General features: G+C 47.2%; 2 long non-coding RNA genes across 4 annotated transcripts; both read left to right on the forward strand.

The window, feature by feature from the left end:
* The first annotated feature begins 10,774 nt into the window (after positions 1-10,774).
* LOC121133775 lies at positions 10,775-13,136 on the forward strand. The gene is made up of 3 exons (XR_005870753.1): positions 10,775-11,079; positions 11,310-11,416; positions 12,925-13,136. It is a non-coding gene; the product is annotated as an uncharacterized LOC121133775 (long non-coding RNA).
* Positions 13,137-13,815: 679 nt separating this feature from the next.
* Positions 13,816-24,583, forward strand: LOC121133806. Of its 3 annotated transcripts, XR_005870801.1 has the most exons (4): positions 13,816-14,281; positions 14,406-14,565; positions 24,035-24,249; positions 24,528-24,583. It is a non-coding gene; the product is annotated as an uncharacterized LOC121133806 (long non-coding RNA). The 3 variants fall into 3 exon arrangements; XR_005870802.1 differs by lacking the exons at positions 24,035-24,249; positions 24,528-24,583 and adding an exon at positions 14,814-16,713; XR_005870803.1 differs by lacking the exons at positions 24,035-24,249; positions 24,528-24,583 and adding an exon at positions 15,098-16,713.
* The last annotated feature ends 947 nt before the right edge of the window (positions 24,584-25,530 follow it).

Raw genomic sequence — 25,530 nt, forward strand, 5'->3', positions numbered from 1 at the left:
TAGAAGTCTTCAGACCCTGGGGTTCCGTAGAAGCAGGAACAACGTGGGATAAAGGTAGGGGTTCCTAGCAGCTCGTTTGAACAACTTTGTTGTCCCCTATTTTCCTTTCCTTTGCATCCTTGGAGCACAGCCACACACTCCTGAACATCGACTCTGGGCGAGGCTGGCTTTCAGAAGATGGCCAGACTCTGGAGTCTGACCGTTGGTTGCCTCTGATGACTCTGGCCCAGCTGCAGAGTGAATAGGGCAGTGATTCTCAACCTGTGGGCCATGACCCCTTCAAGGGGTCACATATCAGATATCCTGTCTATCAGATATTTACGTTCTCATTCATAATGGTAGCAAAATCGCAGTTAGGATGCAACGAGAAAATAATTTTATGGTGGGGGATCCCCACAACATGAGCAACTGTATTAAAGGGTCACAGTGTTAGGAAGGTTGAGAACCACTGGAAGAGGAGAAACAGTGCTCCCCATAGGTGCTCTGTCTAGTGGACCAAGAGTGGCATCTTTTTATTTTTGCCTGTGTGACCCTAAAAACTGGGTATTTGACATCATTCAGCAGATAATTGATGCCATTTGCCCCTGCGCTGATCTTTGCTAAAGTTCTGCACTAGGTTAAATCAATGGTCTCTTTTCTTTTCTCTCAAATTTGTATTGCTTTAGGGAATTTTTCTTTGAAAAGCTTTTTATTGACTTTTCCTAAAAGAAGAAGCGACTTATTGGATTCTAAATAGAATACCCTTTCAGAGGAGCCTGGAGGTCTCCACACCAAGTCCACAGCAGCCATGATTTAAATGTACTCCTTGGCGTAGCCGTCCCCCAGTCTGCATATAAAACTGCAAAGGCAGGGAGAGCCATTGAAACAGCCAGGGAAGAAAGAGCAGGTGAGAATCTTTGGGTGAGAGCCCAAGGTTCTGCAGCACATCTGGGGTGGGGTGTCTCTGCAAGCGTGGGTCTGCCCCAAATCTGCACAGTTTCAGCTCAACATACAGCCAAGGACGCATGCTGGGTTCAAAATACAGACTGTGCCCCATAAGGGACACTTACTGTGTGTGAGACCCATCAGCTTGGGGGAGGGCGGTGTCTTTAGAGCTGCATCCCATGCAGGGAGACACCTTTCCCTGGTGTCCCCTAAGGTTTATTTTTATAGGTGAACAGAGCATGGTGAAGAGAGAGACCCATATTGTCGGTGTGCTAAGGGAAGTTTCTAACGAATGCTTCCATGGGGGCTGTTCTCCACATAGCTCTCTGAATCACGGACAATGTGTGCTTAGAGTTCTTTGTCCCTCTCCCTGCTTCCTCTTGTGCTATGCACATCCCTGCTCTAGACTCTGCAGCCCCCAAAGCCGCCCTTTTCTCTTTCCCAGGGGTGATCTCTAAGTATTTGGAAATAGTCACTCTGTACCCACCAGTCTCAGGTTTCTTGGTTAATTTTTTAAAAACATTTTCTGAGTTAACTTCCTTGGGTTTCATTTCTCCATTTGCAAAAGTCTGCCATAGCCTGTATGATCCCAGGGCTGGGTGCTATGTCAGCTGATGTAGCCACATAACCATTGCTCAGCTGTCTTTGTGAACTTGACCACATTATACAACATATCTATGCTCCTAGGTTAAACGATGATGACCTATCTCTCACTGACAGGTTAGAAAGAACAGCAAACGCTCAGTAGTTATGGTAGGCTAGCTCTCCGTGGCTCAGGAACCCTGCCTGGAGTGGATGGAGCCTGGACCACATAGGCCTCAACTGCATGATAGCTGAGGAAGTGCAGGAAGTTGTTTTCTTTGGGTGCTACACCTCAGGTCACATGACCTGACATGCTGAAGCCTTGAGGAGTACACTGCTTCTGGCCATGGGATGGTGAATAGAAGGAGGACCAGCTGTTGTGGCTTGTCACTCCCTAGCTCAAAATCCTGCATTCCCCACACATTCTGCAGTTCTGCTGGAGGACTGAGTATGAGAGGCAAGAAAAGCAGGGTTGGTTGAAGGCCACCCAGGAAACTGTCGCGCACATGTCATATGCCAAGCATTTGACAGCTATTCATGAAATCATTATCCGTGCCTACTGCATTCCGGTCTCTTCCCTGGGTGTTGAGGATATGTGACAAGCAAAATAGAACATGCTTTATTTCACGAATCTTGAAGACAGAGAGCAGACAAGTGAACCAGTGCAAAAGAGATCATTTCAGTGTGGGGGCTCAAATCCCTTGCAAGGTGTTCCAGGGAATGAGGGATGAGAAGGTACAGTCTAGGGCAGACACTCATTCAAAGTCACAGTTCCCGTGTAGCGCCGCTAAGGCTGAGGCCAGGACCTCTTGGAGGACTGTGGAACAGGGAGGAAGGAGTCTTTTCTCTGGGATCCAGCTCTGTTTGCATGGGGAGAGAGCCTATTGCCCACCTCAGTTAGTTTTCTTCATTGTCTGTCTTAACTCTGGCTATTGTGTGCTTTGTAGGCTCATGTTGGGTAGATTTGATTTTGTGTCTGTGTCTTTGTTTATTATATATTTATTTTTTATATGTTTTGGGAGTAGAGGGACAATTCCAGGGAGGGAGAAATGAACAAACAAGCAAAAAAAAAACCCACAAAAAACAAACAAACAAACAAAACCATTGTGTTGTAATTCCCACTTCAGTCTGGTGGGCCCTGGAACCAAAATAGTTTAGCACTGAGTCTTAAGCTATTCAGAGATAGGAGATATTCGGCTCCTTGAACCTAGTAGGCTTGGCAGGGCAAGTTCTCAGTAACAATGACTTCCTATATACCATCCACGGTATAAAAACTGTGGCCTATGTTTTGTCTTGCTCTGTGCCCTCTGGGGCCAATTCCAGCACCGAGTTCCCTTTGAAGTTTCTGAGCCTGGATCAGCTTCACAGGCTCTGAAGCCAGATGAGAAATGGGTTCATTATTAATGGGGGTAAAGTGTTTTCACCCTCTTCACTCGGTGTGGGTGGCATTGGGCTTCTGTGCGATACCCTAGGGCATAGCATCAGACTGCTCAGAGCTTGAGTGCCAGGCTTGGCACTGGCTTCTTTTGGGACCTGTTGGCACCAAGTGTCAGGGGACCAGCTAATGACTTCCCTGTGTTTAGCTGCTGAACGATGAGAGGTGACACTGCATGGGTGATGGGCTTCGGGCAACTTGTGTTCACACCGATTCGATGATAGTTTGCTCGAGTCTCTCATTCAGACATTTACTAAGCACCCACTGTGTGCCAGATCTGGTGTCCTACTTGTCAGAGAACAAAGAGCCATAAGATTCTGGGAAAGAAGATGGGCACGTAAGCCAACTGGGGTAAAGGAGAATTGTGGCACCCCGCATAAGATCTGGGGGTTGGAGGTAAGGCATCATGCCAGAAGTCATCCATTCTCCCTAGATCAGTGCTTACAAAAGGCTTCACGGAGGAGGTGGTGTTTGAATTGCAGTTTAGAAGTTACCATTGGAAACAGACCCGCTGACGTAGGAATCCAGATGTGCTACGTAATGGCTTCAAACTTTGTATTCTGCCCGCAGAGCCCGAGCCAAGCCTCTTGCACGGTTCCGCTCTGAACACAGGAGGGTGTTAATTATATCCGTCGATTCTGTACGTTGTCGAGCTGATGAGAGACACTCTGATCTAGTGATGAAAAGGCCCAGGCTTAGGTGACTCCTCACTTCCACTGTCTGTCTGGGTCTGGTTTCCTCTCACAGTTTCGTCTAGGAAATGAGAGATAGGAACTGTTTTGGCAGCATCGCAGCATGAGGGCAGTTGGAATGATTGATGTAGGATGGATATAGCCATGTCTCCTGTTAGTCTGACTCTCCTCCTTGAAGAGCTCCAAAGAAAGCAAGGCTCATCATGCCCGTGCTAGAGTGATTTCCAAGGCTCCTGTTGATCTCACACTTGGACTGTGAACACAGCTAAAGTTCAAACCCCTAACTCATGGTTGTGAGGCTTAGAGTAGCGGGTGGCCTGGCTTCTTATTTCACTCCTTCATGGGGGCTGACTGGACAAGATGAAGACTTCCTTCACCCTTCTTAACTTTACAGACCTAGAGTTGTGTGTAGGGGAGTCTGGTGCTTAGGGAAGGAAAAGTATGGTGGTAATATCTATTAGCTGCCTCCTAGTGAGTAGGCAAAGGGCTGGGATTCACAGGCACGACTCCATTTAGCCAGCATACAAATGTATCAGTGGGAGTGTCACCCTTATTGTCTTAGAAGGAAATAAGAATGACAATGTTAATGGCTGGAAACAAATTTTCAGAATAGGCAGGTAACCAGGGCTTCTGTCTGTCTGTCTGTCTCTCTCTTTTAGATTTTATTTATTATGAATACAACATCCTGCCTCCATGTACATCTACACACCAGAAGAGGGCACCAGATCTCGTTACAGATGGTTGTGAGCCACCATGTGGTTGCTGGAATTGCACTCAGGACCTCTGGAAGAGCAGCCAGTGCTCTTAACCTCTGAGCCATCTCTCCAGCCCCGCTTCTGTCTCTTATCGCAGGCCTGATCTAGCCATTCCAAATGGCTCTCTCCTCTGGTCCCGACAAGGGGCTGCTGTCCTGGGTAGTGCCCAGGCTCTGCCCCCACGTAGTACAATGACACTGTGGTACCAGGTGGCCCAGAATGAGCCCAGCAGGAAAGTTAGTTCCGGTACCCAGGAAAGGACAGGGGCCCCATGTAAGAGACTCATCAATCAGGGAATGCCTACACTTTGTCCCCTGATGGGGAGGGGCTGGTGGTGTGTAGGACGGAACAAATAGGGCACAGGGTGCCTTAGTAGTGCTTCTGCAGCTTATTTTTGCCATAGTATAAGCAAGAAGATGCTAGAGATGCTGGCGACTGGCACAGCCTTGGGTGTGTGTGTGTATGTGTGTGTGTGTGTGTGTGCGTGCGCACGTGTGTCTGTGTGTGAATATATGTCTCGGTGTGTCTTCATGTGTGTTTCTAGAATGCATTCATGTGGTTGGTGTATACAGAGGTGCTTGTACCATGGGTTGCTTCAACTGAATGGCATGTAAAGGAAGTCTGATGGTGAAGATACATGCATCTGTGCATACAACAAGACAATGCATGTTGTCTCAGGGCACCTGTGTGTGTAATGAGAAAACATGGCTTCACAACCAGCTCCTCAGGAAGGTGCCGTGGATTGGGAACAGATGTCCAGTTCACACTTCCTCACAGATGTCCAGTTCACGCTTCCTCACAGATGTCCAGTTCACACTTCCTCACAGATGTCCAGTTCACGCTTCCTCACAGATGGCAGTCACAGTTCCTCACAGATGTCCAGTTCACGCTTCCTCACAGATGGCAGTTCACGCTTCCTCACAGATGGCAGTTCACGCTTCCTCACAGATGTCCAGTTCACGCTTCCTCACAGATGGCAGTTCACGCTTCCTCACAGATGTCCAGTTCATGCTTCCTCACAGATGGCAGTTCATGCTTCCTCACGGTACCTTTTCCAGCTCCACACCGCTTTCTCATTGTCACCACTCATCAGTGGTGGAAGCATTTCTTCGGGTTCGCAGATCAGGGGGATTCACTCCATCGTGATGGGAAGACATAGCACCCAGGTCTCCATCCGTAGCAGTAAGCACAGGAGGCGTGGCTTGTTCATGTTTGGGTGTCTCACCAGGAACTAGAGAGCTTGCTTATGACCCTCAAGTACGGTCCCCATAGCATGACTTCCGCCAGCCTGGCCCCCTGTTTTAAAGATTTCCCAACACCCAAAATAGTACTATGAGATGAGGCCCCAGTGTTCAAACACATGAACCTCTGGGAGGACATTCAAACTGTAACACTCGGCCCCTGGCCCCTCACATTCAAGGCCATTTAATAATTAAAAATGCATTTAGTCTAACTTCAAAAGTCCCCCAAATCTTAACGGTCTAACAGACCGAAGCTTCCTAGCTGGAGGGATACGTCATTCTCAGACCATCACACGCCTCCAGGTATCAAAGACTGCGTATTCTGGCCATCGCATCGGCCTTGCCCATAGGACCATCCGACCTGTCTAGAACAGGCGGCGACGAGAAACAGTAACAGTACACGGAATAAAGGTATTGTTAGTTACGTGTTGTGAGAAAATACTTACACAAGACACTGAAAACCCAGGGCAGTCTCTGCAGCCTTTCGAGACCCGACTGGAACCCCCAAAAGAGGGCGAGTGCCTGTATCCTCAGCCCTTTATCCCACACGCCCATACGCACCTGTTGCCACGCCCAAAGTGGGCGTGGTCAGCGGCACAGGTGCCTAGGTCTCTTCCTACGAGGCGGTGCATTTTGACCACGAGAAAGGCCCTTGTTTTGTTCAGAGCAAGGGCAGACTTGAACGAGAAGTACTTTCTTCCCACAAAGAGCCAGATCAGAGCAAACCGTTGGGTTTGTGTCGTCAGAACTGCGCACAGCGAAGTCTAGCTCTCTCAGGGCATGCACAGGAACAGCGGAGATGTAGACCAGGCGTCAAGGGACTGGAGGAGGGATCCCAGAGGCTTCCCTCCCTGGTGTCCTGGTCTTGCCCTTTTTGGTGACTCACCACAAACTTGACTTGTGGAAACGGACGACCTTCCCACAGAGCAAGGACTAATGGGACCAGGCACCCCTCAGCTTTGAGATCCTTCGGGAAAGCTGCTATAGACCCGCAGGGTGTTATTATCATCGAGGGTGCCGCGAGGCCGCTGGGACAGGGAGGCGAGCACGCCAGCCCCCCAGGTCTTCAGGTACTGGCCTCCTTCCCTGTTCTGCTTCGACCTGCATCTCTGAAGTCTTGAGAGTCCGAAGACCCGTGTCTCATCCTCCCAGACAGTTCTGGGATGCCGGCTACACGCGTCTTACAGAAGTAGACCTGAGTCCTCAGACGGGGTGCGCTTTGATGGTTTTGTCCTGTCTGAGGGGTGGGCAGTGCTTTCCTTCTCTTGGAAACTTCCCAGCAAGTCAGCTATGGGGAGGCTCCACAGACTTGCTCCTCACACCGAGTTTGAGCCCTTCAAAGTAGAAACTAGGACTAACGAGGTGGATATATTTGATTAATTACATCTAAGCTATATCAAGGCTTAGAGTCCTGTAGGGGCTCAGTGCTCCTACCTCAGTTTTATCCAGGCGAGGCAGAACGGGGAGGCCCTTTGCACTCTAGAATACTCTAGAATAGAAGGTGACCCCATGTGGGAAGAGCTACCCGTAGACCATACTTCATGAGGTAAATGGCACTTTCAGACCCATGTTCCCTGAGATTGGCGTGGATAGATGCGGGTGCATCCTCCTCACTGGGCAACAGTCTCCCGCGTGCCCACACCCCCATGCTCTGTCTCATGAAGTCCTTCTCCACTTCTCCACAGTCCTCGCTCCACCTTCTTCCGTCTGCCCATCCCCCAGTGTTCTTCTCGCAGCTGACTTACCATTACATCCAGATCTGCCTTTTGTCTCCCGTCACCTGTCCAGCCCGGGCGACCTCCTAAACAAGGGGGCTCACTCCCTCAACTTGACAATGTCCCAAACACTAGAAACATACTGTGTCCCTAAACAAGGGGGCTCACTCCCTCAACTTGACAATGTCCCAAACACTAGAAACATACTGTGTCCCTAAACAAGGGGGCTCACTCCCTCAATTTGACAATGTCCCAAACACTAGAAACATACTGTGTCCCTAAACAAGGGGGCTCACTCCCTCAACTTGACAATGTCCCCAACACTAGAAACATACTGTGTCCCTAAACAAGGGGGCTCACTCCCTCAACTTGACAATGTCCCCAAACACTAGAAACATACTGTGTCCCTTCCTAATGGTTCGCACAGCCTACGGTGCCCAGGCCTGAGATGTCCCTGTGCCTTCACCGAGGGACAGGTGTCCACTGTTTGCTTTCGCATTTTCAAATCTTTGTGGGTTTTATTATTCGAGCGAAGGAGACGTTGAGTGTCCCCTCACTATGTGTAGGTGGGCGTAAAAGAACTGGTCACAAGAGTGCAAGTCTGGAGAGGGAAGTGGCTGAGCAACAGGACACACACCGTAGCGCCGCCTCCCCCTCTAGACACCTAGATCTCATCACACACCTTGTCAGGACACGCGGCCATCATTCTACCTTCCTGTATGGGGCATTCTACCATTCTACCTTCCTGCATGGGGCAGCCTGTTCACTGCCTGTTGGGGAAGTCCTTTGTCAATAAAGCACTGCTGGCCAATAGGAATCTAGATAGGTGGGGCTAGGAATCCAGGAGGACTCTGGGAAGGAGAAACACAGGAGAGTTCGAGATGTAACCACCATGGAACTATTCTCCAGTAAGAGAAATACTTAGATTAACAATTATGGGGTAATTACTTAAGTCAGAGCTAGCCAGTAAGAAACAAGCAAAGTCAACAGCTTCACAATTAATACAGCGTCTTGTGTGTTATTTGGGGACTACAATGTGTCAGAGCCCAGGCGACTGGTGGGTGATATACCAAAGCAGCTAGCAAGGAAAGCTTCTCATAACAACTGCCTTCTGAGACGATCATGTGAGGCCAAGCCTTGTGACCGCATACCACACAGGGATAGAAATTAGCCTGGCCAAAGGGATCGGCAAGAAGTCCAAAGGCTGCTCGGATCTGGACTCAAAGCTCTAGAAGCATGGGATAGCATCTACGTGTCATAAGACAGACAGCACAAAAGGTCAGTGTTCCTGCAAAGGGGAGCACCTGGGGACACATGGCAGTCTAGACATCAGCAAGGGCGCAAAGACAAGCCGACAGAGAAGCTTTAGACTTGGCTGTTTAGGAATAAGATGTTGGATAAGGGCAATTAGTCTATGCTACACGCTACTGAAACCCTGGAATCAACCAACGCTGAGCCATGGCTCCTAGAGAAAGTATGGGACCTCTGGCTGCAGTGGGTTTCACCAACCGATTAGCACAGGATAGCCTTGTTTGTGCTTCTATTTGAAGATACTTGGGTGTATACTGTGGGTTCTCACACACTAGGCTTCTGGCAGACACACTGGACTCATAGCCTGCAGCCCCGAATCATAGTCTGATAAGAGACAGAATTTATTTATGCTCTGTAAGTATCTCAGTGGTGGACATGTGGCTGCCACCTTGCTACTGTAAATGGTGGGATCTATATGTATGTATTCTCTGATGACCACTGAACGGGATATTCATTTCCTTGCAGGCTCACTTCTTGTTTAATGAAAGTAATTTTCTTTCTTCTTGGTCAGTCTTCATTCACTCTCTTCCTGCATCCTCCCTTCCCTGCCCCAACACATACTTCTGTCTTTCTCCTTTTTTTTTTCTTGACTCCTTTAGCCCAGTTAGTACTTCCTATGTGTGCATAGGTGTAAGGCCATCCATTAGAGCATGGGCAACCTACCGGAAACACCAGAAGAAAATCAGCTTTCTCTTCCCCAGCAGCCATGGACTGTCAATAGCTTGTCACCTAACTGTAGGGCTGTTGATTCTCTCTGGATCCACGCCAGAACACCAGTTGGCTGGATCTTGTGCAGATGTTATGCATATAGCAACAGCCACTTTGAGTTCTTGAGTGCAACAACCATGTCTACAGTAATTTCTTAGTGCTCTTTAGCCTTAGGAAATACCTCAAAGCCTCCCTGACCTGGATCCTGGCACCTGGTCCTATAAACCTAAGCCATGCTGTCTGCTTGGGAGTTGACATCATTTCTCAGAGGGGTAGGGACAGTGGGACACCTGGATAACTTTGGAATTGCCTCACTGGTCTTTCTGAATATGAACACTGTGGAATTCTATATACACTGTTGATTTTTCACCACGGAGAATGGGTCCAAGGCTTGGGAGCATGGCCAGCCATCCCTCTGACGGCCTTTCTTCTGCAAGGTGGGACCAGAAGCGCCTCTGTTTTCCTCCCAGTCTTGTCACGAGGCTCTCAACATTGAATAATGTCTGCAACTGCAGCCTGGAAGGCATGAAGCGCCATACTGTTTTTTGTTTGTTAAAGAGAAGTCTAGTCCTAACATCTAGCAAAGTCGAGGTTATCAATTTTGGGAAAGAACAGCATGTTGACTTCACAAAAGCAGGATTTAATCTTTGATTAACAAGTGAAACCTAGCTGGGCGGTGCTGGCGCACGCCTTTAATCCCAGCACTCGGGAGGCAGAGGCAGGCGGATCTCTGTGAGTTCGAGGCCGGGCTGGACCGACAGCCTCCAAAACAATACAGAGAAACCCTGTCTCATAAAAAACAAAACAAAAAACCAAAACAAAACAAAACAAAAACAAAAAACAAGTGAAACCTGTGCATTGAATTATATAGCCTTGGGTATCAATGTTGCTATCTGGAATTTGTTTTGTGATTCTGAGATGTACAGACATGTAGTAAGTGTGACTTCATGCATAAATAGACACATAAATCATTGTATGTATATTGGCTTATGGATGTATGTTCCTTTTTGAAAAGTGAGAGCACCAATGTAGAATGAATATATGTATTACATATATATGTATGTATGTATTTGTAGATAGCATTTCTGTTTCCTTGGGAATCCTTGACCATGAGAGGCAGCCCATGTGCACACACATGGGGTCTTCATACAGATACTCTTATATGTGTATGTATGTACATATACATGTACACGTGCTTGTATATATGCATATGTATGTTATATTCATATGGGGGAGCTTTGAGTGGGCCAAAGAAAAGGCCTATTGTCTCAACTTGGGGTGAGCAGAAACCCAAAAGTGAAAGGTCTTGCCCTAGCTTTCCAGGGATTTGAACTCTGACCTTCTGGAAGGTACTGAATTTCTCTGCCTCAAATTCCTCCTCTCCAGACTTGTCCCCTCACAGAGGTGGCCATTCATTTGGACCTTTCACCCTGTCCCAGGAGAGTTGCCAAGCAATCCCACCAAGATTTTCGTCTTCTCATCCTAAGTGCTACCCGAAATACTACCAGAGTAAAACTTGTCCTCTTTGGCTGGATTTCTGCAGACCTTCAGGGCAGAGAAATCAGGAGACCGAGGATTGGACAGTGACAGGAACATACTTCTGCCTGTTTTCAATAACCAGGGAAGAAGGAGGCTTGGTGGCCAACTGGAGGCATTTCCTCTGACAGCCTCTGTTCCAGAATGGTCTCTTTTACAAACGTGGCTAAGAAAACACGGGTGAGGACGCTGAGAGCTCCCTGCCCTCCTGGCCCTGCCATTTATCCAATTTACACTGATCAGACCCACATTGGCGAATGAAAGCCCCTCTTTCCTTCTGTTTGTATGAGTTACTCACGGGGGCAATTTGAACGGATTGGATTTCCCCTTGGAAATGCTGGCATTTCCATGATTTGAAAAGTCTGGCTCAATTAGAATAATCTCTGGGCACTTCCTCTCCTTTTATGCAGGTAAATCATGGATAATTTAAAAGCAAAAGAACCTTTAGGACCACTGGGCTCGCCTCTTTCATCTCCTCGCCCTCATAATTGCCCTCCATTGCGAGACCTCCTCCGCGGTGAGTTGGGGAGACTGATTAGGAGGTGCGGGGCTGGGCCGTGCAGAAGGGAGGGTCGAGGGCCACCACACATGGCCTCCCCTTCAAAGACAACTTCCTCTGCAGCAGGTATGTTAAATACCAAACCTGAGTCGGGTTACGGCTCTCAATTGATGCCATATGATCCCGAGTGCCCGGACAAAGACAGGCCATGATTAGAAAGTTCAAGACTGTGAATGCTTCTGGGGGCAGGGGTAATCAAGTGCCTAGAGATGGGAGGGAGACAGTAAGGCGAGCTGACAGTGGTATGCGGCACTGCCCCCTAACATGCTTGGAACCAGAGACGTAGTTCTTTTGCCTCGGTGCCCAGGCTCTGATCAGGCGTGTGATGAAAACTCACAGTCCTCTGTTTCTGTAGACTGTTGGGTGTGGGGGGGGGGCGGTCTTGGAATGACACAGGGAAAAGTTGTTTTGACTTCCCGACTTAATTAGACATGTTTGCATATTCTCTGTGCCATCCACCTTGGAGAGGGGAATGTGTTGTTGTGACTGCTACCAGGGAGGGTGATCACGGGGGATGTAGGGCTCCAGATGTTCACAGCTGGGAGAGTATTCCAAGAAAGAGCAGCTTGGTCAGCCTGTTAAATAGGCAGATGGGGGAGTGGAGAAACTGAGGCTCTGGTTCTCTGGTCTGTGATACACGAGAAAGGTTAGAACTCAGTATCTTTAGCCTCTCTGCTTGTGAACCCCAAATCCTACGAGGCAGGGGCAAAGGCTGGGACAAGGGCATGGGTGTCTCTGCTTTCAAGTCTCAGTCGTCATCATTTGTATGCAGCTTCGATTGATCGTTCGCTCGTCTTCTTGTGTGTCTCTAGCCTGCTTCCAAACTGGAGACAGAGCTGAGATTCACATCAGCATTGGGAGTGCCCTGGAGCTTCCCAGGGAACATTTGGAGACGGATGGGTGAGACTGGGCAGGGTACGTGTTCCACATGCATCTGGGAACAACTAACTTCCTGACAGGGAGTTGGTGGGGACTACACCACAGTTCTGGATCACCTCAACTTCCAGGTTTAGCATTCACTTAGGAGACACTCTTTCCCACCTAAATCTCCATTTTCCATTGTGTAACTTTATGGGGTAGAGCTGGAGATCTGGGAGGACCCCACAAGTCGTGAAATTAGTAATCATTTAGGGGGTGCAACTGACCTGAAGCTTTAAAAACAAAATAAAACAAAACAAAACAAACAAACCTATGCTGTTTTAATCATGTGGATCCAAATTAAAAAACATAAAAACTTGTCCATTTAGTTTCTGTGAGTGGGTATTTAGTCTGCATGCCTCTTTGTGCATCATATGTGTGCAGTGCCTTAGGGAGGCCAGAAGAGGGCGCCATATTTGCTGTAACTGCAGTTACAGATGATTCTTAGCTATTACGAGGGGGTGGGGCGGGGATTGCTAGGAATTGAAACCCTTCTCTGGAAGAACCCCCGATGTTTTAGCTGCTGAATCATCTTTCCACCCTATCAGCACCCTCATCTGCCTGTCCGGAAGCTTTAACAGGAACCCTCCATGCTGACTCATCCTAGAAAGGTTGCTGTACCTCCCTGGGAGCCCTTTCTTCCAAGCAAGACCTGGATCCTGAGGAATGAGAGGGAAATGACAAGCTCAGGACAGAGCCACAGTTACCTTCACAAATACCCAGGGGCCCCAGGGACAGACCTCGACCCTGCACCCAGGTCAGAGGGAATGTGGGAGAGTCTGGCAGCGGAGGGGCATGGGGTCAGAGGACGATACCAGTGGAAAATGAGGTTCAGTCAGGCAACCGTGGATACGCCCCTAAGTAGTAGTCCCCATTTAGAAATGTCTTTGCTGTGCTTTGGGTGTGGTCCCCAGACTGCAAGGTCCCAGTGTGTCAGTTTCTCTTCTCTCCCGTGGCTCTGTTCTGATTCCTCTCCTGCCAGCTGCTTGGCCACACTGCTTACAGTTTCTTATTTACACACCAGTCCCTGGAGGCAGGGTTGGGCAGACCCCAGAGCCGCTTTCGCCTTACTCGGATTGGCTCAGAGGCACGAGTCTCTCATCTCTTACGTTTGTGTGAATGGATGGGAATTTGCATGAAGGTAGGTCCTAGGGGGCGATCCATAACACAGCAGGACAAGCTGAAGTGTGTGAGTGCTTCGGATGATGTGGTCTTGTGTCGCTCGCTGGAGGACTGAAGTAAAGTTTGTTTGGTTTCCTTTCTTATGAAGCATGAGCAGGATAAAGCGATCATAATGGTAGCTGGCCTTCACTGGGCAGTGTCTTAACTTCTGGGTGCTGTTATACACACTTGTGTAAGGATTCAGGCATTACGCTGGACTGCCCCTCAGAAAGCACTCAGGCAGTACCCTGGTCAGCCCAGGATTCTGTGACTACTAGTCTGCATGCAGGTGCAAAGGACCCCTTTAAAGGAAAGACCCCGCCCATTTACCCTCTCTTTCTGGCTCTCCTCCTTCCAGCTCTCTTTCTCTTTCTCTATCCCGCTCTTTCCCTGGGGCAGTCAAGGCTTTTTTTCCTGTCTCCCTCTTCTCTTCTGTCCTCTGTCTCTGTGTCTCTTTACCTCTGTTCTCTCCCCTTCCCCCTCCCTTTTCCCTTTCTAATAAAACTTCTCACTTAAGCTCTGTCTGTCTGGCTCGATCACCCTTGCCTGCTGTGGAATCCACCAAGGACCCCCCGAGCTTTATCGTAACAACCTGTACCTGGCTCTTCCTGTAACTGCCACACGGTTCTTAGAGTTAGTGGCCAGGACTATCTGCACACAGGAGGCTACCGTGACTCGTCCAAGGCCACAGAGCTAGTGAAAGAACCAGCATTCCTACTGTCCCTGAAGCCTACTACCATGAAGGTGGCCTAGTGTCATAGCATGTGTGGCTGGCTTTTCTGTGTTTGAGCAGCGCCTGGCCTGGGTTTGGCAACACCTGGTGCTGAAAAATGAGTGCACATGCCTGGCTTTTTATTTGTGTCCGTAGGGCAGAGGGTGTGGGTGCTGAAGGAAGACGCCAGCCCTTTGTGGAGAACCTTCCGGAAAGACCTGGGACCACCTGCTAGGAACACCCATCTATCCAGCATCCGTGGAGCCAAGATCCCTGTGACACCAACTCCTCCCTGAGGCTCCTGCAAGCCAGGAGGGTAAGCTCTCAAAGCTCTGCCACCCCCTCCCCGCCCCCGCGCGCGCGCCCCAGTCAGTTCTCAGCATCAGCTCCTGCGAGCTCCTAATTAAGTTAAAAGGGAATCCAGGCCCCTGGGTGCCCCCTTCTCCAGGAAGCATTAGAAAAACGCAGGGAGGGAAAGAAGTTCAAGGTTGGGGTATGTGCTGCCCTTGGCTCTGCTCAGGAATTTCTTAGCTGATTACACGGCTCTCACTCCAACAACACCAGCTTTGTGTCCCGGCTATGGGAAGACTCCTCTCTGTCATTGCTGTCGCCTCTGGAGGGTCACCCTGCCGGGGAAAGCGCATCTGGAGAAAAGTTTCCACCGGATTTGAAATAGTTTCAGTGGTGTGGAGGGGTGCTTTCTCCAGGAATGTATGCTTTTTCGTGCCCATCCTTTTTCTCTGCTTTCAGGGGGGGGGGGTTTAAAACGTGGGACCTCCACTTTTTAAGAAATCTGCTAGAGTTGTATGAGCATGGCTTCCCCTTTAAAGAGGCTGCCCCCACCCCAGAGTCTCAGCGTGGAAGACAGAGTCATCCCCCAAGCATGGACTCTTCAGATGGAGGAGCTGGGAGCCCACTGCACCCCACCGCTCCAGCTGAGAAGCTCTGACCATGGTCATGGATCCAGGGCAGGCATCAAGTCACTCTGCCAGCCGGAGAGGTAGACAGCAACTTGTCACAAGGACTACACAAAGCCAGGCTGAGCCTTTCTCTTTCTCTGATTATCTACAGTCAATTTCTTTTTCACCCTTCTCTGAGAATTCCTGCACATACCCCACAAGGAGTCCTGAGACGAATATGTGATTTTCGTCCACTTGAGATACTGAACTGGCCAAGGAAGGGAAATGCTAGCCTTTTTTGTGCTAGCTCTGGGATGATGCTGGGGGGGGGGGAGGGAGGAGGATGACTCTAAGGTGACTGACTCATTGTGTCTAACACTTGTCTAGCTGAGACTTTCATGCCAGCCATGGTATTTAACCTGCTTTTTTTAATCCAGTCTTCAGCAGAGTGGCTGGCTACTTTAACTACACCAGGAAGCAGATGCTGAGAGAGGTAACCGGGCTCTTTATAAACAGTAGTAAGTGGTCAAGGTCACATCCTGAGCTTGGTTACCTGACCTTAAGTCTTGTCCTGGTATTTACACACCAATACCACAGAGTACCGTCTCCCTACTTCTCCACCACAACTCCAGGGAGCTTCCCATATCTTGTATGACCAGCCACAGCCACACAAGATGGAAGGGGGTCAATATGCATACAGGGGCATGAGCCATCGGCACTGCCATGGCTCAGAAGTGACAACCCTCTCCATGGGGCTGCCTGGAGTAGGACAGAATGCAGGCCGAATGATAGACCCTTCCTATTCTGCATCCTGCATCAAACCCGCCTGGCCGTGTCTCCCCTCCGGTGTCTTCATAGCCAACTTCATAGCCAGTTCCTCTGACACCTACAAGGCCACAGGGTGTTCCTGTAGGACACCTTATTGCATTGTTTCATTATGGGGGGGGGTCCTTCCATTTCTTGGTTAGACAATAAGAGGTTGGGTCAATTGCGTAGCAGGTTTTCACTGTATTGTTTTCATCTGCAAAATAGAAGCTGAACCTCCCTCCTCTGGAGTCATACGAGGAATCAATGATACTGTGCATGTATTGCATTTTGCATGCTATTGACCAATTAATGACTATTTCTCAGGACAGCAGAAACTTGAACACATGTGTAAGTAGATGGAACTAGAAGGAGGAGAAGTAACTACGGGGGAAACTGTTGGAGTAAGGATACAGGGGAGAGGATAGCCCTGATTCTTTACACTCGGATGGAAAGCAAGAGGGGTCAAAGCTCCACAACCAGTTCTCACTACTTGTGGTAGTTAACATTCCATAAAGGCAACCTGAATGCTGAATTAGTGACTTCTGAGTGCTCAGCTCCTGAGGGAAATGCAAGGTTCATTTTTCTTGTGAGTTTCTTTTTCCCAACACATTGCTGTCAGACACACACACACACACACACACACACACACACACACACACACAGTTGACTCTCTAGCATTGAATTCATGACCACCATTACTGACCCTCCTCTGTGTGGCGCTTGTTTAGCCCATGTAATTTTCTCTGTAAGACACATCATGGCCTAGAAACAGTAGGTAGTTTCTCTGCATTGAACAACCAAAAAAAAAAAAAAAAAAAAAAAAAAGAAAGAAAGAAAACTTTGAAAAAGTGAAAAATGTTTACCACAAAACGTACAGTTACTGTGCAAGTACAGAAGCAGAAGGCTGGAGTGTGAGGCTCGTTCTACACTGGATGTAGATGAATGTAGGGCTCAAGTTTTTACTACACTCTGTACGTTCAGGAGCCAGGGCAAAGTGTCTGAGTGTACTGTTAGGGATTAGGAATACATTTCAGTGAGCAGGTGAATTTATAAGTAAATAACCCATGAATGGCGAGGCTTAATGGGCCTTTAAGTTTGTGGCGAGGGAGATGAAAGTCCAGACACTCACTGATTGTGGGAATTGGGGGACTAACTTTTTCTTTGAAACAGAAGACAGAGCCCTGTAGGAGGAGGGACGGGGAGGCTGGGACAGGCTTTCGAGCAGTTGGAGATGCTGAGAATGGCTGGGGTTAGGCAGAGCAGGACGGGAGACTGGCAGGAGCAGCTGAAGGACCAGCTGAGGCAGGAGGAGGCTGCTGGTTGGCTCTTCCCACCAGAGTGCGTCCCTGCAACACCAAGGAAGCGATCCCCCCCCTCCCCAGCAGGATTTCCATAGAAGGCTCTTTTCCTTCCCCAGGAGGGAGAATGAAAAGCAGAAAGTAAATAATAAATGGTAGGCGCCTAGCCCAGCGTGTACATGACTCTGGGTTTGACCACCCCCCTCTGCACTGCAAAACAACAACATAGATATGTGAAGCCAGGCTCCTGGGTAAAGAACACAAGGGATCTAGGAGGGAGCAGATGATGAGGTAGGGGACCTGAAATAAAACGGTGTGTTTGACTCAGCTTACTTACATTTCTCTCTCACGTGTGTTTACTCATATCTGGTCATATGTAAAGATAAAGGATACGGAGAAGAAACCCAATGCGCATGTGCGCTTAGGTATTGTGAAAAAGGAAAGGAAACCGAAGACAAGTCGAGACAGCTTCCTGTGGTGTTTAGAAACATCACTGACAGTATTTATTTACGAGCTTATTATTGGCTTGTCTTTGAACCAGAGTCTCAGGTAGCCCAGGATGGCCTCGAACTTTACGGTGTAGCCAAGGATGAACTTGACCTCCTGATCATCCTGCTCCAGTGCTATGATGATTCTAGGCATGCATCTCCATTCTCTGACATTTCATTAACTTTTATGTTAAAACACCCACCCCCTGCACCTCCAAGGAACAAGTCTTCAAAGATTGGATTACAGTCAACAGAAGGAGATTAAAAAGAAACAGAAAGTAAAACTAACCCAGAGATTAAAAAAAAATCCCAGCTAATTAAAAAGCAAAGAGGAGTAAAAGGAATCGCAAGGCATGGCCGTCTTTCCCACGAAGGCACAGCAGTGGGTGAGTGCTGTGGAACTTCACGAAGTCTAGAGCATGAAGTCCCCTCCTCATCAAAGTCAGGGTCTGGTACCCATGTGAGCAGTTCCAAGACTGATGTCTCTGGAGGTTCTGGAAAACTCCACCAGCAGACGGAGTCAAGGGCCGCTGCCATGTTTTCTATAGCAGATGCCTCCTCAAAATTAAGTGTCGGTGTGTTCAATAAATTAAGGACTTAAATAAAATAATTCATGCTAGTAGAATGAAGTTTTAATGTAGTCACAAAAGGGAGAAATCCAAATAACCACATCCCATCATCCAGAAGCCACTGCTTGAAAACCCACAGAACTCTCTGCAAGTTTTATGAAAAAACACCATCCGTTTTCTTCAACCATTTGTATGTCCTGATTTTTATCTTCTTCTTCTAGTTAATATATAATGACCTTCTTATGGCTATTATTAAGTATTCTCTTGTTATTGTAATATTTCCAGAATATTCCATTCTACTGAAATGCCTTCATTTAAAAGGGCTACCAGGTCCGTGGCTCAGTTTACTAAGTGCTTAGTAAATATTTGTTGAATGACTTACACGAATGAATGCTGAATAGTTAGGTTTTGTTTCTAAATATTTGCGGTTACAAACAGTACGGTGGCAAACATCCGTTTGGCTAAATCATTAACACGTCCCAATTATTTCCTTAAGAGCAATCCTCAAGAGTAGAATTAAGTGGTTAGGGAGTATGGCCATCTTTAAAACATTTGGATAGCGTCCAAGTCATGATATGAATCTGCACTTCCATCTCCAGTGCAGAACCGTGTATATTTTCTTTCATCTTAGCAGTACTTGGTATTTTAAAAATACTGTTTTGATTTGAAAGGTTAAATATGGAACCATATTTTTGAATAGTTCAAAATCCTTGGATACTTAATGAGGGTGTTCTTTTTTTTTTTTTTACATCCTTATAGAACATTTATACATCTCGCATGAAGCTTTTTTAGGTCAGATGCTCATTTAAATATTCTGTTGTTGATCATTTTGTGTGAGTGTGTACATGCTCATGTGTACGTGTGTGGGCATGTGTGCGCATGTATGTCTGCAAGTGGAGCCCAGAGAGCAACAAAATCACTGCCCATCTTACGTTTTAAAATGACACCTTAATTTTTATTATGTGTATGTTGAGGAGGTGGCGGCCAGAGGAAAACTTGCAGAAGTCAAAGCTCTTCTTTTGCCAAGTGGTTCCTGGGATCTAATTTGGGTCATCATTTTTGGTAGCAAGCCCCTTTACCTGCAGCGCTATCTCACAGCCTTATATTTTGATACAGAGTTTTTCACTGAATCCGGAGCTCAGTGATTAGACCAGCTGCCCAGTGAGCTCACAGGACCTACCCTCACATGGAATTACAGGCATGTGTAACCATGCCTGGCTTTTTTATGCATATGCTGGCGATTTAAACTCAGGTCCCCAAGCTTCTGGGGCAACTCTCCAGGCCCATGACCAGCCCTTTTCAGTGGGTCCTGGGGGAATTGAACTTATGTCCTTGCGCTTGTGGGACAAGTACTTTACCTACTGAGCTACCCCCACCAACCTTTATAAGTGCTCTTTATACATTAAAAGACAAATCTGCCTGCCGTGATGGTACTCGCCTTTAATCCCAGCAATTGGGAGGCAGAGGCAGACAGATCACTGTGAATTTGAGGTGTAAGTGAGGTCAACTTACAGAGTAAGTTCTAGTACAGCCAGGGCTACACAGAGAAACCCTGTCTCAAAAAAACAAAATAAAACAAAACAACAAGAGACATATCTATTGTATACTAATTAAGTAGTAACATTTTCCTACTTGGTCATTTTTTTCCCTTCTTCCTTCCTTCCTTCCTTTTTTAAAGACTGAAAAGTCACTCTGGTCTCCCATTTCTGTTCTTTTTTTTTATTATTACATATACAGTGTTCTGCCTGTATGCCAGAAGAGGACACCGGATTGAATTGTAGATGGTTGTGAGCCACCATGTGGTTGCTGGGAATTGAACTCAGGACCCCTGGAAGAGCAGTCAGTGTTCTTAACCTCTGAGCCATCTCTCCAGCCCTCCCATTTCTGTTCATATGCTTTGGCTTTAAGTTTAGAATACCTTTGTCTGCCTTCTGAGTTTAGGGCTGTTTGGTATTGGAGAACCCCTCTTCAGGAAAGGAAAACACAGGGCAGAGAATCTAAAGATTGACAGCAGCTCATGACCTTGGCCATCAGAGCTCTAGCTCTTTCTGCAGAATCCACTCTCCTTTCACAGCACCCTGACTTACTCTGGTCAGATCTGTTGAGCAGTAGGTCTATGTGCCGTGAAAGGCAAGATCATTCTGCCATAGTGGATTCCAAGAGACAGGCTAAACACTGCTTCCAGTGTGATGTATTTTGCTCTCCATGCCACACCTTCATTCTGTGAATCCTGAGGGCTCAGAACCTAATAGGTTTTACTCCTCAGGGGTCCCTAGTGGGAGGGAGAAGTTTCACTTGTTTGTAAATGACTTGAATGATGTGGTGCCCTTGGAAGCACAGTGGGCTCTGAGCCACTGCTGCCTGTACCACTGCTGCCAATCGCCAACCACCCCTGCCATTTTCATGCCATCCTGCGTACTGAGTCCTGACTTAGCGGAGCCACAGTGTCATCTCCGCCCTGCCTTTTGGGTGTACATTCATGAAGAAGACATCGAACCACAGAAAAGTGTGCTGTGGCTGGGCTGTAGGAACTTTTGGGGCCTTACTTGTTTTTTTTTTTCTCGCACAACTCTACAGTCTGACTTGATCCCAAGGAGTAGACAGTCCTAAGAAGCTGGAGGAGAGTAATGTTTTTTCTCTTTTCATAACGTTCTTCCTAAAAACAAAAACAACTCCATATATCCAGGAAGGGCTTTACGCTTTCAACGAGCCCTGCATGAATGCTACTAGAGTTAATTTTGTTAAAATTTACTTTCATCTTCTTGTTCAAAAGCCAAAGAGAGGAACCAAAGCAATCGTCCATTTGATCCCATATATGCTTAAAACACAAACCGTGGATCTGGGCATGGTAGCACACGCCTTTCATTCAGTACTGGACTGGCAGAGGCAGATGGATCTCAGTGGTTGGAGACCAGCCTGGTTTACGTAGTAAGTTCCAGGGGCAGAGTGGCACTGAAACCCCGTCTCAACAAATCAACAAATAACAAACCCGCCACCAACAAAAAAAAAAAAACATGATCTGAATTTTATAGTTGGTGTTTGTCCTTAAAACACAACTATATGTTTAAAAGGTGTAGAGAATTAAGTCATGTTTGCTTGTTCTTTTACTCATAAAAATATGAAAAATTAATAGTTTACCCATATTTGTAACTTTTTGGGGTAGGGGCCTCACCATATGTTTCCAGACTTCATTGCTAACAGTTGTGCACATTTTCCTGCAGGGGTCATTAATTTGGGAAGCTCCCTTAGTAGGGATGGGTTGGGGGGGTGTCTGGGTCACGTGAGCAGGGGACCACTCAGGCCTAAGCTGGGGGAGCTGGTGAAACTTAAGATTTGGCAGTAATATAAAACATCCTCAATGTCCTGTGTCCCTTAGCACACACTGATCAAGGAGCACAGGGGGCAGCAGCTTTATTACCAGAAAGTACTGAAGTGTTTCAGTATTAGCAACCTGTGCTATCAGATGGGGGCGGGCAGTGCCTGATCCCTGGACCTCCACGGTGCAGGCTACAACCAAGTTGCTCAGTGAAGATACAGCTGGCTTTTAGGCTAGGCTAGGGCTCATGTTCACAGCTCTGGTTAGTAGATGAAGTAGTGTTCTTTTGCTTTAGGTCAGTGGTTCTCAACGTTCCTAAGGCTACGTCCTTTAATACAGTTCCTCATGTTGTGGCAACCCCCCCCAACATAAAGTGATTTTCACTGCTGCTTCATAACTGTAATTTTACTACTATTATGAATTATGAGGTAAATATCTATGCTTTCCGATGGTCTTTGGCGACCCAAGGGGTCATGGCCCACGGGGTAAGAACAGCTGATTTTGACTCTCTCCACTCTCCACCCTTTTTTTTTTCTTTTAAATAAAGTAACTACACCAGTAATTGATCTTTACTATGGCTTCCAAGGGAAGAAACAGGAAGAGAGTAGATAGAATGACATGCATCTTCTCAGGTTTTCCCTCGTGCGCTAAGTCCCGGATGGATGGAAATAGGATTTGGAGGTCATGGAGATTGCTAGGTGAATCTTTCCAAGTTTTTGGAAGAGGCTTTGGATAGCAGAGTCCAAGACTTGATGAGTCTAAAGAATGAAGACACGTTTAGTGCCTTCCCTGAACGTTTTCTCTTCTCAGGCCACCCAGCAATCTAAGGAACGTAAGATGATGTTGGTACTTAAAAAAAATTACTACACTTATTGTGTGTGTGTGTGTGTGTGTGTGTGTGTGTGTGTGTTAATGTATGTGCACATTCACACTGTGGGAATCAGTTTCTCCCCTTCCACTGTATGGGGCTCAGGCATTGAATTCAGGCTGTCAGGCTGGGCAGCAAGCGTCCTTGCCAGCAGGGCGGCCCATGATGCTTTAGAAGGCAGATAAAACAAACATCAGGGCAGTGAGGATGCAGACCCCTCTTTTCTCCACCTGCTGCACCTGGCTGGAGAAAGTAGCAGTGCTCTGTAAAGTGACAAACGGGCCGTTGGGTGTGCATTTCTGTGTCCCCACACTGCCTGTGTCGGTCTGGTGCCACCATGCTCTCCTCATTAGGGGAGTGTGCTGGCCCTGCGCTTTTTAAGCTGATGTTTGCGGACAGTGTCAGAAGTGCCAAACCCGGTGGAAAGGTATGGCATAGACCTGAGGAGAACCTCCACTCAGAACAAAGAGAGAGAAAGGAAGGGGCATAGGACCCTGGGAGCAGGGTTGGGGGCAGGGCTGCCCCACGCTGACCCCGTTCTCCAGACCCGCCTCACACATCATATTTTGGGCAGCTAAGATGCCTCCATTAGTCATTTTTCTGGCGTTTCTAGTTAAAAGAAATCTTCTTAACTAGAACACGTCAAACTCCGGAGCTAACCAGTATCTGGGCAACCCTGGCATGCATGCCCCGGAAACCGGCACTTTTGCCAACTATATGTTTGGTTCGGATCTTGCATATGGTGTCCACAGCATGCTCACCACGGAGCTGGAGGACAGAGGCTAGCCACTCAGGCCTGCTTTGGCAGAGTTTGGTTAGCCGCAAAGCCGTTTTTTCCTCCAAGACGTCTCAATCAGCAAGGCCTCCAACAACTTTTATTCTTCTCTTTTTCTTTAACACTGTCCTCTCGTTGCTTGTGTTGGAGGGATCAGAACCGTGAGGGAGTCTTTCATCCTGTCCAGGGAGTTTGTGAGGAGCTGAACCAGGGCGACAGGATTTGGAACCGGAGAGGGCGTCTTTTTTGTCTGTGGTGGCCTATCGCCACTCAAATCCAGTGTGTAGGTTAATAAGGCTTAAACTTTAAAGGAAGGTTGAACATCTGATTGACAAGCTGCTGAATAAGAGTCCAGGGGGGAAGTTCTGGGCTTGGAAACTTCCCCGTTTCCTGAGATGCAGTTGAATTTTAAAGAGCCCTTGTCTTAAGCACAAGCAAACACCTCACCTCGAGAGGTTCAACTGCATGGAAATGCCCAAGTATCTCTGCTCAGTTTCCAGAGGCCTCAAGACTGGCATTTGTTTAATCAACAGCTATTGTCTATTGTCCTTAAATCAAAGAGTGTCGAGAAGCCCCCATCTCGAGTCAGAATTGTCCGCAGTAAATACGGTCTTCTGATTCAAGGTGGCGGAAATGACTTGTATTGACACTTTGAAGCTTAGAGAGCACTTTGTTCTTTTGGGGTGAGCCATGCCTGAATGCGTATTACCTTTAGAACTGACAGTGCCGAAAATAAGATTGTGTTATTGTTGTTTTTCCTATTAGGTCTATAATATTGATTATACTGTACCCTGATACGGCACAAGCTTTAGGAGTTGCTCCTGAGTCCCCCAGACAACAGAAGACAAACCTGAGACTTCTGTCCGGGCATTCTGTGAGAATACGCACTAAACCATGACCCCTGGCAGCCTACGACTGTGACTGCAGGGTTCAGCATCCCCTTTATGACAGAAGAGAGTGCCCACAGTTCCAGTGAGTAGGTGAGGTGAATTTGGTTAAACTGAAAAAAACCCTCAACCCCCCACCCAACAATTGGTTCTTATATATCTACGAAAGTGTAGTCTCCTTTTCTGTGTCCCCCTATCCTAAAAGTAGTAATCTGTGTCTCAACTTTTCATTTTTAGTATTATACTAGAAATATTTCAGTACTACTTGTAAACCACTGTGTTTGATGGAGCCCATTATTTATATATGTGACTACGTGGATGACCATTTTTCATTTGGGAATATTTAAAATATTTGCCATTTTCCCCAGTAGGGTTGAAGTCCACTCAGTTGTGTCATCCATATAATCTTCAGCAATGAAAAACCAGGTAAGAACACAAAGACCTTTGCCACCTGTTATTCTGTAAGTTCATTATGTCATCGGAATTTTATTTTGATTTATTTACAACTATTGAGTCTCAGTGTGTGTGCAGGATTGATGCAGGCTTGGGCACACATATGCATGGTGCGCGTGGAGGCCGGAGGACAACTTCATGAGCTCCGTTCTTCCCTCCCATCTCTGTGTGGGCTCCACGGATGTGATTCTGACCCTCAGGCTTGAGTCGTCTTAGGGGCACAAGCCACCCAAATCTTAGCATAGCAGTTCTACATGATTCTGCCAGCACTGGAGGCCAGCAGTTTCTTACAGAGTTTTATTGACTTTGTGTGTGTGTACCAAAATGATGCAGCCGAATTTGCTCTTCTCTGATTTTTCTTATACATATATATATGTATATATGTATGTATGTATTCTTCTCTCATACAGTACATCTCAACCACAGTTTTCCCTCCCTCCCTTCTCTCCTTCTACCTTACTCCCACCACTTTTCCTCTCCCTCAGATCCATTCCTCCATTTCCCTTAAAAAAAAAAAAGCAAGCCTCTAGTGATATCGATCAAACATGATCTAACAAGTTACATTAAGACTGGGCACAAACCCTCATATCATGGCTGGATGATGCAACCCAGTAGGAGAGAAAGGGTCCATTGTGATTGACTACAGACATGAACACTGGCGCAAAACAAAAGCAAGTGTCCATCACTCAGAAACGTATTCAATCAATGTATGTGTACACACATATGTATGTGTGTATATGTGTACATATATATACACACACACATTTACTGAATAAGCTTATGTGTGATGGATATACACATATATGTATAGAGATATACATGTATAGGTATACATATACATACACACATAAATATACACACACATGCATGCACATGCATGCACACTTGCATGAGTGCATGTGCACATGCACGCACACACAC

The sequence above is a fragment of the Mesocricetus auratus genome, unplaced genomic scaffold (genome assembly GCF_017639785.1).
Source record: "Mesocricetus auratus isolate SY011 unplaced genomic scaffold, BCM_Maur_2.0 Super-Scaffold_100024, whole genome shotgun sequence".
NCBI classification, from domain to species: Eukaryota; Metazoa; Chordata; class Mammalia; order Rodentia; family Cricetidae; genus Mesocricetus; species Mesocricetus auratus.